Consider the following 15,141-nt stretch of genomic DNA (forward strand, 5'->3'; position numbering starts at 1 on the left):
CTTTTACAGCGAGCTCTTCGTCACCTCCATACACGAGAAACATCTCCTTAGTCCTTTTCAGGTACTTCAGGATATTCTTGACCGCTGTCCAGTGATCCACTCCTGGATTACTCTGGAACCTACCTGCCATACTTATGGCCAGGCTAACATCCGGTCTAGTGCACAGCATCGCATACATGATAGAACCTATGGCTGAAGCATAGGGGACGGAGCGCATATGCTCTCTATCTTCATCAATTGCTGGGCACTGAGTCTTACTCAATCTTGTACCTTGTAAAACTGGCAAGAACCCTTTCTTGGACTGTTCCATTTTGAACCTTTTCAAAAATTTATCAAGGTATGTGCTTTGTGAAAGTCCTATCAGGCGTTTTGATCTATCCCTATAGATCTTAATGCCTTGAATGTAAGCAGCTTCTCCTAGGTCCTTCATAGAGAAACTTTTATTCAAGTAACCTTTTATGCTCTCCAAAAGCTCTACGTTGTTTCCAATCAGTAATATGTCATCCACATATAATATTAGAAACGCCACAGAGCTCCCACTCACTTTCTTGTAAATACAAGATTCTCCAACCACTTGTATAAACCCAAATGCTCTGATCACCTCATCAAAGCGTTTGTTCCAACTCCGAGATGCTTGCACCAGTCCATAAATGGATCGCTGGAGCTTGCACACCTTGTTAGCATTCTTAGGATCGACAAAACCTTCGGGTTGCATCATATACAACTCTTCCTTAAGGAAACCGTTAAGGAACGCCGTTTTGACATCCATCTGCCAGATTTCATAATCGAAAAATGCAGCTATTGCTAACATGATTCTGACGGACTTAAGCATCGCTACGGGTGAGAAAGTCTCATCGTAGTCAACTCCTGGAACTTGTGAAAAACCCTTTGCCACAAGTCAAGCTTTATAAACGGTAACATTACCGTCAGCGTCCGTCTTCTTCTTAAAGATCCATTTGTTCTGAATAGCCTTGCGGCCCTCAGGTAGTATCTCCAAAGTCCACACTTTGTTCTCATACATGGATCCTATCTCGGACTTCATGGCTTCTAGCCATTTGTTGGAATCTGGGCCCACCATTGCTTCTTCATAATTTGAAGGTTCATTGTTGTCTAACAACATGATTGATAAGACGGGATTACCGTACCACTCTGGAGCAGCGCGTGATCTCGTCGACCTGCATGGTTCAACAGAAACTTGAACTGGAGTTTCATGATCATCATCATTAACTTCCTCCTCAACCGGCATCGCAACGACAGAGGTTTCCCCTTGCCCTGCGCCACCATCCAGAGGGATGAGAGGTTCGACAACCTCGTCAAGTTCTATCTTCCTCCCACTCAATTCTCTCGAGAGAAACTCCTTCTCGAGAAAAGCTCCGTTTTTAGCAACAAACACTTTGCCCTCGGATTTGAGATAGAAGGTGTACCCAACTGTCTCTTTTGGGGTAACCTATGAAGACGCACTTTTCCGCTTTGGGTTCCAGCTTTTCAGGCTGAAGCTTTTTGACATAAGCATCACATCCCCAAACTTTAAGAAACGACAACTTTGGCCTTTTGCCATACCACAGTTCGTATGGTGTCGTCTCAACGGATTTTGATGGTGCCCTATTTAAAGTGAATGAAACTGTTTCTAATGCATAACCCCAAAATGATAACGGCAAATCAGTAAGAGACATCATAGATCGCACCATCTCTAACAAAGTACGATAACGACGTTCGGACACACCATTACGCTGTGGTGTTCCAGGCGGTGTCAACTGTGAAACGATTCCACATTTTCTTAAGTGATCACCAAACTCGAAACTCAGAAATTCACCCCCACGATCAGACCGTAGGAACTTGATCTTCTTGTTACGATGATTTTCCACTTTACTCTGAAATTGCTTGAACTTTTCAAATGTCTCAGACTTGTGCTTCATCAAGTAGACATAACCATATCTACTCAAATCGTCAGTGAAGGTGAGAAAATAACGATATCCGCCGCGTGCCTCCACGCTCATTGGACCACATACATCGGTATGTATGATTTCCAATAAGTCACTTGCACGCTCCATTGTTCCGGAGAACGGAGTCTTAGTCATCTTGCCCATGAGGCATGGTTCGCATGTGTCAAGTGAATCAAAGTCAAGTGACTCCAAAAGTCCATCAGCATGGAGTTTCTTCATGCGCTTTACACCAATATGACCCAAGCGGCAGTGCCACAAAAATATGGCGCTATCATTGTTTACTCTAACTCTTTTGGTCTCAGTGTTATGTATATGCGTATCGCTATCAAGATTCAATATGAACAATCCTCTCACATTCCGTGCATGACCATAAAAGATGTTACTCATAGAAATAGAACAACCATTATTCTCTGACTTAAAAGAGTAACCGTCTCGCAATAAACAAGATCCAGATATAATGTTCATGCTCAACGCAGGCACTAAATAACAATGATTTAAGTTCATCACTAATCCCGACGGTAGCTGAAGTGACACTGTGCCGACGGCGATTGCGTCAACCTTGGAACCATTTCCTACGCGCATCGTCACTTCATCTTTCGCCAGCCTTCGTCTATTCCGCAGTTCCTGTTTCGAGTTGCAAATATGAGCAACAGAACCGGTATCGAATACCCAGGCACTACTACGAGAGCCGGTTAAGTACACATCAATAACATGTATATCAAATATACCTGATTTTTCTTTGCCCGCCTTCTTATCTGCCAGATACTTGGGGCAATTGCGCTTCCAGTGACCCATACCCTTGCAATAGTAGCACTCCGTTTCAGGCTTAGGTCCAGCCTTGGCTTTCTTCGGCGGATTGGCAACAGGCTTGCCGCTCTTCTTCGAATTGCCCTTCTTGCCTTTGCCGTTTCTCTTGAAACTAGTGGTCTTATTCACCATCAACACTTGATGCTCTTTACGGAGTTCAGACTCAGCGACTTTCAACATCGCAAACAACTCGCCGGGAGACTTATTCATCCCTTGCATGTTGTAGTTCAACACAAAGCCTTTGTAGCTTGGCGGCAGTGATTGAAGGATTCTGTCAGTGATAGCTTCTTGCGGGAGTTCAATCCCCAGCTCAGCTAGACGGTTTGAGTACCCAGACATTTTGAGCACATGTTCACTGACAGACGAGTTTTCCTCCATCTTGCAAGCATAGAATTTATCGGAGGTCTCATACCTCTCGATCCGGGCGTTCTTCTGAAAGATAAACTCCAACTCCTGGAACATCTCAAATGCTCCATGACGCTCAAAGCAACGTTGAAGTCCCGGTTCTAAGCCATACAAGACTGCACATTGAACTATTGAGTAGTCCTCCTTACGTGCTAACCAAGCGTTCTTAACATCCTGATCAGCCGTAGCGGGTGGTTCATCTCCTAGCGCAGCATTAAGGACATAATCCTTCTTCCCAGCTTGTAAGATTAGCTTAAGATTACGAGCCCAGTCTACAAAGTTGCTTCCATCATCTTTCAACTTAGCTTTCTCTAGGAACGTATTAAAATTCAGGATGACTGTCGCGTGAGCCATGATCTACAACACAAATATATTCAAAGTGGACTTAGACTATGTTCAAGATAATTAGAGTTCAACTTAATCAAATTATATGTTAAACTCCCACTCAAAAAGTACATCTCTCTGGTCATTTGAGTGGTTCATGATCCACTTACACTATCCCAAGTCCGATCATCACGTGAGTTGAGTATAGTTTCAGTGGTAAGCATCCCTATGCTAATCATATCAACTATATGATTCATGATCGAACTTTCGGTCTCATGTGTTCCGAGGCCATGTCTGCACATGCTAGGCTCGTCAAGCTTAACCCGAGTGTTCCGCGTGCGCAACTGTTTTGAACCCGTTGTATGTGAACGTTGAGTCTATCACACCCGATCATCACGTGGTGTCTCGAAACGACGAACTATAGCAACGGTGCACAGTCGGGGAGAACACAATTTCGTCTTGAAATTTTAGTGAGAGATCACCTCATAATGCTACCGTCGGTCTAAGCAAAATAAGGTGCATAAAAGGATTAACATCACATGCAATTCATAAGTGACATGATATGGCCATCATCACGTGCTTCTTGATCTCCATCACCAAAGCACCGGCACGATCTTCTTGTCACCGGCGCCACACCATGATCATCCATCAACGTGTTGCCATCGGGGTTGTCGTGCTACTCATGCTATTACTACCAAAGCTACATCCTAGCAAAATAGTAAACGCATCTGCAAGCACAAACGTTAGTATAAAGACAACCCTATGGCTCCTGCCGGTTGCCGTACCATCGACGTGCAAGTCGATATTTCTATTGCAACATGATCATCTCATACATCCAATATATCACATCACATCGTTGGCCATATCACATCACAAGCATACCCTGCAAAAACAAGTTAGACGTCCTCTAATTTTGTTGTTGCATGTTTTACGTGGTGACCAAGGGCATCTAGTAGGATCGCATCTTACTTACGCAAACACCACAACGGAGATATATGAGTTGCTATTTAACCTCATCCAAGGACCTCCTCGGTCAAATCCGATTCAACTAAAGTTGGAGAAACCGTCACTTGCCAGTCATCTTTGAGCAAAGGGGGTTACTCGTAACGATGAAACTAGTCTCTCGTAAGCGTACGAGTAATGTCGGTCCAAGCCGCTTCAATCCAACAATACCGCGGAATCAAGAAAAGACTAAGGAGGGCAGCAAAATGCACATCACCGCCCACAAAAACTTTTGTGTTCTACTCGAGAAGACATCTACGCATGAACCTAGCTCATGATGCCACTGTTGGGGAACGTCGCGTGGGAAACAAAAATTTTCCTACGCGCACGAAGACCTATCATGGTGATGTCCATCTACGAGAGGGGATGAGTGATCTACGTACCCTTGTAGACCGTACAGCAGAAGCGTTAGAGAACGCGGTAGATGTAGTGGAACGTCCTCACGTCCCTCGATCCGCCCCGCGAACAATCCCGCGATCAGTCCCACGATCTAGTACCGAACGGATGGCACCTCCGCGTTCAGCACACGTACAGCTCGACGATGATCTCGGCCTTCTTGATCCAGCAAGAGAGACGGAGAGGTAGAAGAGTTCTCCGGCAGCGTGACGGCGCTCCGGAGGTTGGTGATGACCTTGTCTCAGCAGGGCTCCGCCCGAGCTCCGCAGAAACGCGATCTAGAGGAAAAACCGTGGAGGTATGTGGTCGGGCTGCCGTGGAAAAGTCGTCTCAAATCAGCCCTAAAACCTCCGTATATATAGGTGGGAGGGAGGAGGCCTTGCCTTGGGGCTCAAGGGGGTCGGCCGAGTCCAAGGGGGAGGACTCTCGCCCCCAAACCGAGTTGGACTAGGTTTGGTGCGAGGGAGTCCCCCTTCCTTCCCACCTCCTCCTTTTTTTTCTTTCTCCCTTGATTTTCTTCTCCTTGGCGCATAGGGCACTTGTGGGCTGTCCCACCAGCCCACTAAGGGCTGGTGTGTCTCCCCAAAGGCCTATGGGCTTCCCCGGGGTGGGTTGCCCCCCCGGTGAACTCCCGGAACCCATTCGTCATTCCCGGTACATTCCCGGTAACTCCAAAAACCTTCCGGTAATCAAATGAGGTCATCCTATATATCAATCTTCGTTTCCGGACCATTTTGGAAACCCTCGTGACGTCCGTGATCTCATCCGGGACTCCGAACAACATTCGGTAACCAACCATATAACTCAAATACGCATAAAACAACGTCGAACCTTAATTGTGCAGACCGTGCGGGTTCGAGAACTATGTAGACATGACCCGAGAGACTCCTCGATCAATATCCAATAGCGGGACCTGGATGCCCATATTGGATCCTACATATTCTACGAAGATCTTATCGTTTGAACCTCAGTGCCAAGGATTCGTATAATCCCGTATGTCATTCCCTTTGTCCTTCGGTATGTTACTTGCCCGAGATTCGATCGTCAGTATCCGCATACCTATTTCAATCTCGTTTACCGGCAAGTCTCTTTACTCATTCCGTAATACAAGATCCCGCAACTTACACTAAGTTACATTGCTTGCAAGGCTTGTGAGTGATGTTGTATTACCGAGTGGGCCCCGAGATACCTCTCCGTCACACGGAGTGACAAATCCCAGTCTTGATCCATACTAACTCAACTAACACCTTCGGAGATACCTGTAGAGCATCTTTATAGTCACCCAGTTACGTTGCGACGTTTGATACACACAAAGCATTCCTCCGGTGTCAGTGAGTTATATGATCTCATGGTCATAGGAATAAATACTTGACACGCAGAAAACAGTAGCAACAAAATGACACGATCAACATGCTACGTCTATTAGTTTGGGTCTAGTCCATCACGTGATTCTCCCAATGATGTGATCGAGTTATCAAGCAACAACACTTTGTTCATAATCAGAAGACACTGACTATCATCGATCAACTGGCTAGCCAACTTAGAGGCATGCTAGGGACGGTGTTTTGTCTATGTATCCACACATGTAAATGAGTATTCATTCAATACAATTATAGCATGGATAATAAACTATTATCTTGATACAGGAATTATAATAATAACTATATTTATTATTGCCTCTAGGGCATAATTCCAACAGAAACATGGAAGACATCATGAACTCCGGGCAATTCTTCCGGCAGTTCCAGTTTGTATGCAACTTCGCCTCTACATTCAAGAATTTTGTAGGGGCCAATGAAACGTGGTGCTAATTTTCCTTTCACACCGAATCTCTTGATTCCGCGAAGTGGAGACACCCGAAGATATGCTCGGTCTCCCACTTCGTACGTTACTTCCTTGCGTTTGCTGTCAGCATAACTCTTCTGCCTGGACTGAGCTATCTTGAGTCGGTCACGGATTAGCTTGACCTTCTCTTCAAAATCTCGGATAAGGTCGGGACCAAAAAGTTGTCGGTCTCCAACTCCATCCCACATCAACGGTGTTCTGCACCTCCTTCCGTATAGAGCTTCGAAAGGGGCCATCTTCAGACTGGTCTGGTAGCTGTTGTTGTATGAGAACTCGGCGTACGGTAAATTGTCATCCCAACTAGACCCATAGTCTAGTGCGCAAGCTCTCAACATGTCCTCCAGAATCTAATTGACTCTCTCGGTCTGTCCATCTGTCCGCGGGTGAAATGCTGTGCTGAACTCCAATCTCGTTCCCAAGGTTTCCTGCAGTTGGTGCCAAAATTTGGATGTGAACTGAGTCCCTCTATCGGACACAATGCTCTTTGGTACTCCGTGCAGACATACGATCCTCGTCATATATATCTTGGCCAGCTTGGCACTCGTGTAGGTAGTCTTCACCGGAATGAAGTGAGCTACCTTGGTCAAACGATCGACCACAACCCAAATAGAATCATGGCCAGCACGGGTCCTGGGTAATCCTGTGATGAAGTCCATACCAAGCTTTTCCCATTTCCATTCGGGTATCGGCAGAGGTTGGAGCCAACCTGCTGGCTTCTGATGTTCGGCTTTTACTCGCTGACAAACATCGCATATAGCTACGAACTCGGCAATGTCTTTCTTCAATCCTGTCCACCAGAAACTTTCTTTTAGATCCAGATACATCTTGGTATTACCGGGGTGTATCAAGTACGGGGAATCATGAGCCTCCTGAAGTATCAACTTCCTGAGTTCGGGATCATTGGGCACATAGATGCGATCCTCAAACCATAAAGTTCCGTGTCCATCCTCACGAAAACCTTTAGCTTTCCCGTCTTCCATTTTCTCCTTAATCTCAGCTATCTCCTTGTCTGCTTTCTGTGCTTCGCGGATCTTTTCCGTCAAAGTAGACTGAATTTCCAAAGTGGCAACAAATCCTCTTGGAACTATCTCCAATTTGAGCTCTCGGAGATCATCAACTAACTCCTGGGGTAATCCTCCCGCTGTGAGCGTGTTCACATAACTCTAGCGGCTCAGCGCATCGGCTACAACATTTGCCTTGCCTGCGTGATAATGCAATCTCATGTCGTAGTCCTTGATCAACTCTAGCCATCGCCTCTGTCTGAGGTTCAACTCCTTCTGCGTGAAGATATATTTCAGGCTCTTGTGATTAGTGTAAACATCACAACTATTTCCGATCAGGAAATGTCTCCAGGTCTTGGGAGCGTGCACTACGGCTGCTAGTTCCAAGTCATGTGTGGCATAATTCAACTCATGAGGTCTGAGCTGTCTGGATGCATAGGCTACAACTTTGCCTTCTTGCATGAGCACTCCTCCGAGTCCTTGACGAGAAGCGTCACAGTAAACGTGGAAATCCTTTCGAATGTTCGGCAATATCAGCACTAGGGCTGTAACAAGACGTTTCTTCAGCTCTTGAAAACTGGTTTCACATTCCTCAGTGCAAATATACTTGGATTCCTTCTTCAATAACTCTGTCATGGGCTTGGCAATCTTTGAGAAATTCACAATGAACCTCCGGTAATATCCGGCAAGTCCGAGGAAACTGCGGATCTCCTTGACTGAAGTGGGTGCTACCCATTCGGTGACTGCTGCGACCTTGGCAGGGTCCACTGCTATTCCTTCTCCTGAGAGGACGTGTCCGAGAAATCCGACTTCCTTCAACTAAAACTCACATTTGCTGAACTTTGCATATAGCTTATGCTCTCGAAGCTTCTCCAGAACTAGACGCAGATGTTCCTTGTGTTCCTCTTCGTTCTTGGAGAATATCAGCATGTCATCGATGAACACCACGACAAACTTGTCCAAATATTCCATAAATACCTTGTTCATCAGATTCATAAAATATGCCGGAGCATTAGTCAGTCCAAATGACATGACCGTGTACTCATACAAGCCGTACCGAGTGGTAAAGGCTGTCTTGGGTATATCCTGTTCACGAATCTTCAACCGATGATACCCGGATCGAAGGTCGATCTTTGAGAATACACGAGCTCCAACTAACTAATCGAACAGATCATTGATCATCGGCAAGGGGTACTTGTTCTTGATGGTCACATCGTTCAATGCACGATAGTCGACAACCATTCTCAAGGACTTGTCCTTCTTTTCAACCAAGAGCACTTGGGCTCCCCAAGGTGAAGAACTTGGGCGTATGTACCCTTTGTCCAATAACTCCTTAATTTGCTTCTTGATTTCTATCAAGTCATTTGCGGGCATCCGATAAGGTCTCTTGGATATCGGGGCCGTTCCGGGTAATAGCTCAATCAAGAACTCAATCACTCTATCGGGTGGCATGCCCGGCAATTCCTTCGGAAATACATCTGGGTACTCCTGTACGATCGGTACTTCCTCCTGGACTACTCCCGTGAGAGAGTTTACTCACTTACTCCGTGTCGGGCGCTGAGACACGTACTTAATCCGCTTCTGCTCGGGGGTGGTGAGCAAAATAGACTTAAGGACACAATCGATATTCCCTTCATACTTGGCCAACCAATCCATGCCTAGGATTACATCCAATCCCTGGGACTCTAATACGATGTGGTCGGTGGGAAAATTATGGTTCCCGATGTTGAGACTCAAAGCATGGCATCCTATCCCGGCTGTCATCAAGCCTCCTGGGGAACTGACCTTAATAGGTTGGCTGAGGGTTCTAGTTGGCAAACTATATTTTTCCACAACTACCCTTGATGTGAATGAATGTATTGCACCAGAATCAAAAAGTATCAATACTGGATGTGAATTTAGCAAGAACTTACCAACCACAGTATCGGGGTGATCATAGACCTCTTCCACATCAATGTGGTTCACCTGAGCTCGAGGAAAAGGATTGAGCTTCTTTGCTGCAGAGTTGCCGTTGCCGTTGCCGTTTCCATTTCCCTACTTGTTCTGGGGACAATCAGTGGCATAGTGTCCCGTCTTCTGACACTTGAAGCAAGTGATGTGAGTCAGATCCTTCTGAGCTGGAGCTGAATGATGCTGAGTGCCAGTACCGCCATTCTTGAATTGCTGTTGTTGCGGTGGTTCCCATTTCCTCCATGGTTGTGGCCTCCATGGTTGTGCACAGGGTGGTTATGCTGAACGTGTCCTCCAAACTTACTGGATCCAGTCCCGGTATTCCCTGAATAAGGGGTGTAGCGATGCTTCTGCGGAGTGCCGGAGTTGAACTTTCCAACCCCATACTTTCGCTTGCGGTTCTCCATCTGCTGGTGTTTCCCCTCCAAGATGAGGGCCTTATCAACCAGCTCTTGGTAGTTGTTGAAGGTGGCTACCGTCAACTAAATGCTCAGCTCATCATTCAGTCCTTCCAAGAACTTTTCCTGCTTGGCCGCATCATCGGCCACATCTCCAGGTGCATAACGGGCGAGCATGCTGAATTCATCAACGTACTGGGCCACAGTGCGATTCCCCTGGCGTAAGTTGCCAAACTCACGCTTCTTCAGACTCATTGCACCAGCTGAGACATGCGCGGTGCGGAAGGCTTGCCTGAATTGCTCCCAAGTGATTCCAGCAATGGGATAAGTAGTGGTGTAGTTCTCCCACCAAACAGCTGCAGGGCCTTCGAGTTGATGCGCGGCAAAACGCACCTTCTCAGCTTCAGTACAACCAGCAGTGATAAGTTCACGCTCCATCTTGCGGAGCCAATCATCTGCCACAATGGGCTCAATGCTGCTGGAGAAAGTTGGAGGGTTCAACCTCAGAAAACGGGTGAGATTGTCAGCCTGGGGTGGATGATGGTTGTTGTTGTTGTTCTGGTTCTGGATGATCAGTTGCATCAGGGTGTTTTGTTGCTGGATCAACTGAGTGAGTTCCGGCGGAAAGTTGGATTCAGGGGCGCGTCTCGGAGGCATCTGATGTTTGTAGAGGGGTGAGATTAGCATAGAACAATGGTCTAAGAGGAATTACACTACCCATATGAAATGCCACAAACAAGTATCACACCATACATTTCATTCAATATCATCACAAAGGTTCACACGAGGGTACAAAAATTCGATAATCCTAAACATCGGCCTAAAACGTAAAACGATAAAGTAAATTTGGTGGTCTAGTCTAAGTGTCCTCCTCAGAATAGCATGGTGTCGGGTCCTTCGGTGGAGCTTTCTTCATAGTCCTCTTCGTTGCTGATCATGGGGGCTACGTCTCCTTCGGGATGAAGATTCTCGCCCATATCCAGTTCCTCCTTGAGGTATGCAACTCGAGTCTTCAGCTTCTCGATCCGCTCCAGAAAGTCCTTCACTTCCAGTTCATGTTCATAGTGGGCTTCCTGGGCTGCATCTTCAAGTTCAAGCTCGCGGAGTGACAGTTGCTTGATCTTCCTGGCGTCCTTGATCGCGTGATATTCCAGAGTTCCGCTGTGCTTCTCCAAGGTCTGGGCATACGACAAGAGAGCGTCCTTGGTCTTGCTTGAGATGATATCTCCGTCTTCGTTCCTCTGGGATACGACGGATAAGTCTGGAGAAATAGGACAGCCTTTGTATTCATCCTTGATACGTCCGAGGGCACAATGGATCGCCATGTCCCTTCCGAGAATCCAGTTGGGTGCGATGAACTTGAAATCCATCGGCTCAGTGCGCGGCTGGAATGTCCTTCCGGGAATATGCACCTCGATCCTGTAGCGTGAATCCTCCGGGTAAGACGAAGTTGGCTTCCCTGTGATAGTCGGCAGAGCAATCCTCAAATCCTTGGTGATCTGCACCAGCTCTTTTCCGAACGGCATAGAGGTGTCGGGCTGGCAAAACTGCGTGAACTTAACAGGGATGAAGGTGGCCATCTAAACATTGGAAAATCGGAGAGAAGTCAGAAATGATCAGAAGAGGAAATAGAAGATTTATAGATATAAGAGAAAATAGTTTTCTTCCTAAGGCTTTTCCATTCCTAGAGGTTACGTCCTAAGGTCAGCGTGTGCTCTGATACCATTTCTGTAGCGACCCGACTCAAGACGAGTCAAGCCTCTGGTGTTTCCGTACCATCCCAAGATCATGCTGGTACACACACGGTACATAATGTATATATTCAAGAGTGCAATCACACAGCTTTATTAATCGAAATCTCATAAAGAGTACTTTATTACAAAAAGGATTACAATAAAGTGGCTGAAGGCCAACTCATGAGATATCTAACGAAGACTAGCGGAAGCATCAGGTAGACGAGTCCATCCGACTCCAAGGGCATGTCGCTGAGCGTAGAACCATAGCCTCACTCCTGGTCGGAAAAGTACTCTGCAACACGATACGTTGCAGTCGTGTAGGTCAGCATATTGAATATGCCGGCAAATCATCAAAGAGAGGGAGTAAAATAATAATCATCTATCTCTACATGCATATTTGGCCGGTGGAGCTAAGTTTTGCATAAAGCCAGTTTTATCCTACAACAAAAGAGGTTGAAAGCAAAATATTACTACACTGTTTGTTGTTAACGAGATGGTTCCGCCAACCAGTTCTCGTACCCGAATAGTTGTTAACACCCACATCATTATTAAGTTGTGTCGAGAGTTCAGGGGAAATTCAATGCCTTCGGCTCAAGTTGTCCATGACCGTGGACACGACTAATCGATTAGGTTGGGTACTCTGTAGAGTTTTGCACACGTTCCCCACAAGATTTGATCGCCTCCGGGTTTGTCCTCGCACTTCAGGGTGTTTCAAGACCGGATGATCAAAACATGGTCTTTCAACGGGTCCCTCTGAATCCCTGTCGGTGCCCATCCATTCCTATCGTTCGTCTACATCTGCTAGCACCGCCTGTCCAGAGTCGCCGCGTTGTCCAACCAAGCCAGAGCCCATAATGACTTGTGGCTATGCAGGTAATCCTTGAGTCTTGAAGTCTCCGTCCGTCTCTTCGAGCCTGGGTGAAGCTTTCCGCAGGATGACATGGCCTCTCCAGCATCCCGGGCATCCACTTGGTTCTCCAAGGAGCCGATCAACCGTCCTTCACCCTGAGTTGCATTGCGTCCGAGGTCTTGAAATCTTGTCTTAGTCCGGTCTTGATTATTATATCAACCTCGCATCACTCGTGGTATACACTCAACCGATAACCCGTCTACTCAAGCATAGCAAATATAACATTGTCGTCCCGGGGCCAAGTGTCGGGGTGTTGTGTTCCTACCACATGAATACTACAACTTACACTAAAGTTTCCAAGTACCTAGGCAGCATGCAAATTGGGCAAAGAAGGTGATCTACTATGCGTCGAAAACATAGGTAAAATAACATGATCAAAGATGACTTGCCTTGATGATAGTTGTCCTGCTCGAGCGTCTCTAAGTAACACGCTTCGCACTCCGGATGATCTACCGATACAAACACAAAGCACACCATAAGCAATTCAATCATGCCACACGTAAAATAACATCACATGCAATGATTTCCAAAAGACTACGCAAAAGAATTTATCGCACGCCGGTAAGGCACAAACTTGTTTCTGTTGAAAACACCAGTAAACATACTTTAAAAATTCTTAAACTTCTACCACAGTAAGAGTTTATCACTAGAAAAGAGTAGCAAAAATAATCAACTCAAAATCATTTTTCAAACTCCTGGAATAGGCAAAACAGTGTTTAAACTAAATCTGCTCTAACTTATATTTAAGAATTTCAAACATAGACAAATCATATGTTTTTAAAAACTACAGGAAATTTGTGAGCTACTGGAAAAAGAATCAGTGTCATTGGAATTCGGGATAAAAAGTTGTGGCCAAAACAAATTTGAAAGTTTCTGTTTTTGTAAAATAGACAGAAAAACATAAAACTACTAGTGCTAACAGGAAGTTACACGTGTCAGGCTATTAGTGGCTGCGGGGCTGTTTGTTTCATGACTTCGGGAAAACGGCCGAAGACTAGCAAGTCTGCTGGTTAATTCATAAGTGACTAAAAGAACCTACTGGTTTTCTAAGATAAACCGAAAGGTTAACTAGATCTAATCTAAACCGTTGCATGAAGATCTAAGGGCTAAAAATAGAGTGCATGAAATATAGAGAGAGAAGAGAGGCTACCTTGCTGGCAGAGGGGTGCACCGGCGAGGGAGGTCGCTGCCGGCGAGGGAGGGGGCTCCGGGGTGGTGGGGCTTCGGGGGGAGGCGGCGGCGGAGGTGCTCCTCCTTGGGGGGAGGCGCTCGGGGGGGGGGGGGGAGGAGGCGACGGGGCTGCTTCCAGGGCGAGCCGTGGGGTGCAGTAGCTTGCAGCTGCTGCTGCACCGGCGAGGGCTCGTGGCGGCGGCGGCTTCGAGCGGCGGCGGCTCGTGGAGGCGGCGGGGCTAGGGTTGGGAAGGGGTGGCCGAGGTGGGGGGGATATATATATAGGCTGGGAGGGGTGAGGTATAAGGAGGAGAAGAAGCTACGGGAAGAAATCGCGAGCTTCTCGGCTCGGTTTCGGTGGAGCAGAGAGATGGAAGGGAGGAGAGAGGAAGGAAAGGAAAGAGACGGGGAAGAAGAGGGTTCGGCTAGGGTGGGGCCGAAGGTGCAGAGAGAGGGGAAGGTAAGAGAGGGAGAGAAATCGGGGAAGAGATCGTGAGGGAGGAGGGGTCGGTCTCGGCTCGGGGCAGAGAAGGAAGGAGGAGGGAGGTAGGAGAAGGAGAAAGTGACGTGGGGAAGGGAGTTTGGGTGGGACCCGCAGGTAAGTGAGAGGGGGTAGAGGGGGGTCGGTTAGTAGGGGATTAGATCCCAGGACGGTGAGGAGTTTCGGCCCATTGGCTACAAGGAGCCCAGGGCGGCGGTTCTAAGGAAAAAAAAATGTTTCCTAATATAAAACCATTCCAAAACAGAAAATACTAAAAGCTAAAAAGAAAATAAATAAAAATATTTATATATGATATTATATATCAAAAAAACAGAAAAAGAATCTCTACCCGAATAACATTTTATTAAAGCCAAAATAAAAACTTTTAAAAAAATGTTTTTTTTCACAAATTCCCAAATTTGCTATTTCTTTTTGCAATTATTTTTGCAAAAGAAGTTTGGGTTTTCTTTGCTCAAATATTTCAGAGATTTTCCCGCACTTTTGGAGTGTCATTTTCCTCCGCTCTCTCTCTTGCGTGCAAGAGAGTTTTCTCCGGGCATTTCTTGCGCGACAAAAATAAAAATGCAAATCGAAAAGACGAAAGAAAATCACGAGCTAAATTTATTTCAATCACTTATGCATAGATGCTTAGCTACAATGTAAACATTCCCAATTAGGAAGGAAAAAATGGGATGTTACAGGGGAGTTCGGATCCACATACCTTTGAAGATCGCTAAGTGGAAACGTATATAACGCGGTTGATGTAGTCGAAC

This window comes from Hordeum vulgare, chromosome 6H (assembly GCF_904849725.1).
Source record: "Hordeum vulgare subsp. vulgare chromosome 6H, MorexV3_pseudomolecules_assembly, whole genome shotgun sequence".
Taxonomy (NCBI): Eukaryota; Viridiplantae; Streptophyta; class Magnoliopsida; order Poales; family Poaceae; genus Hordeum; species Hordeum vulgare.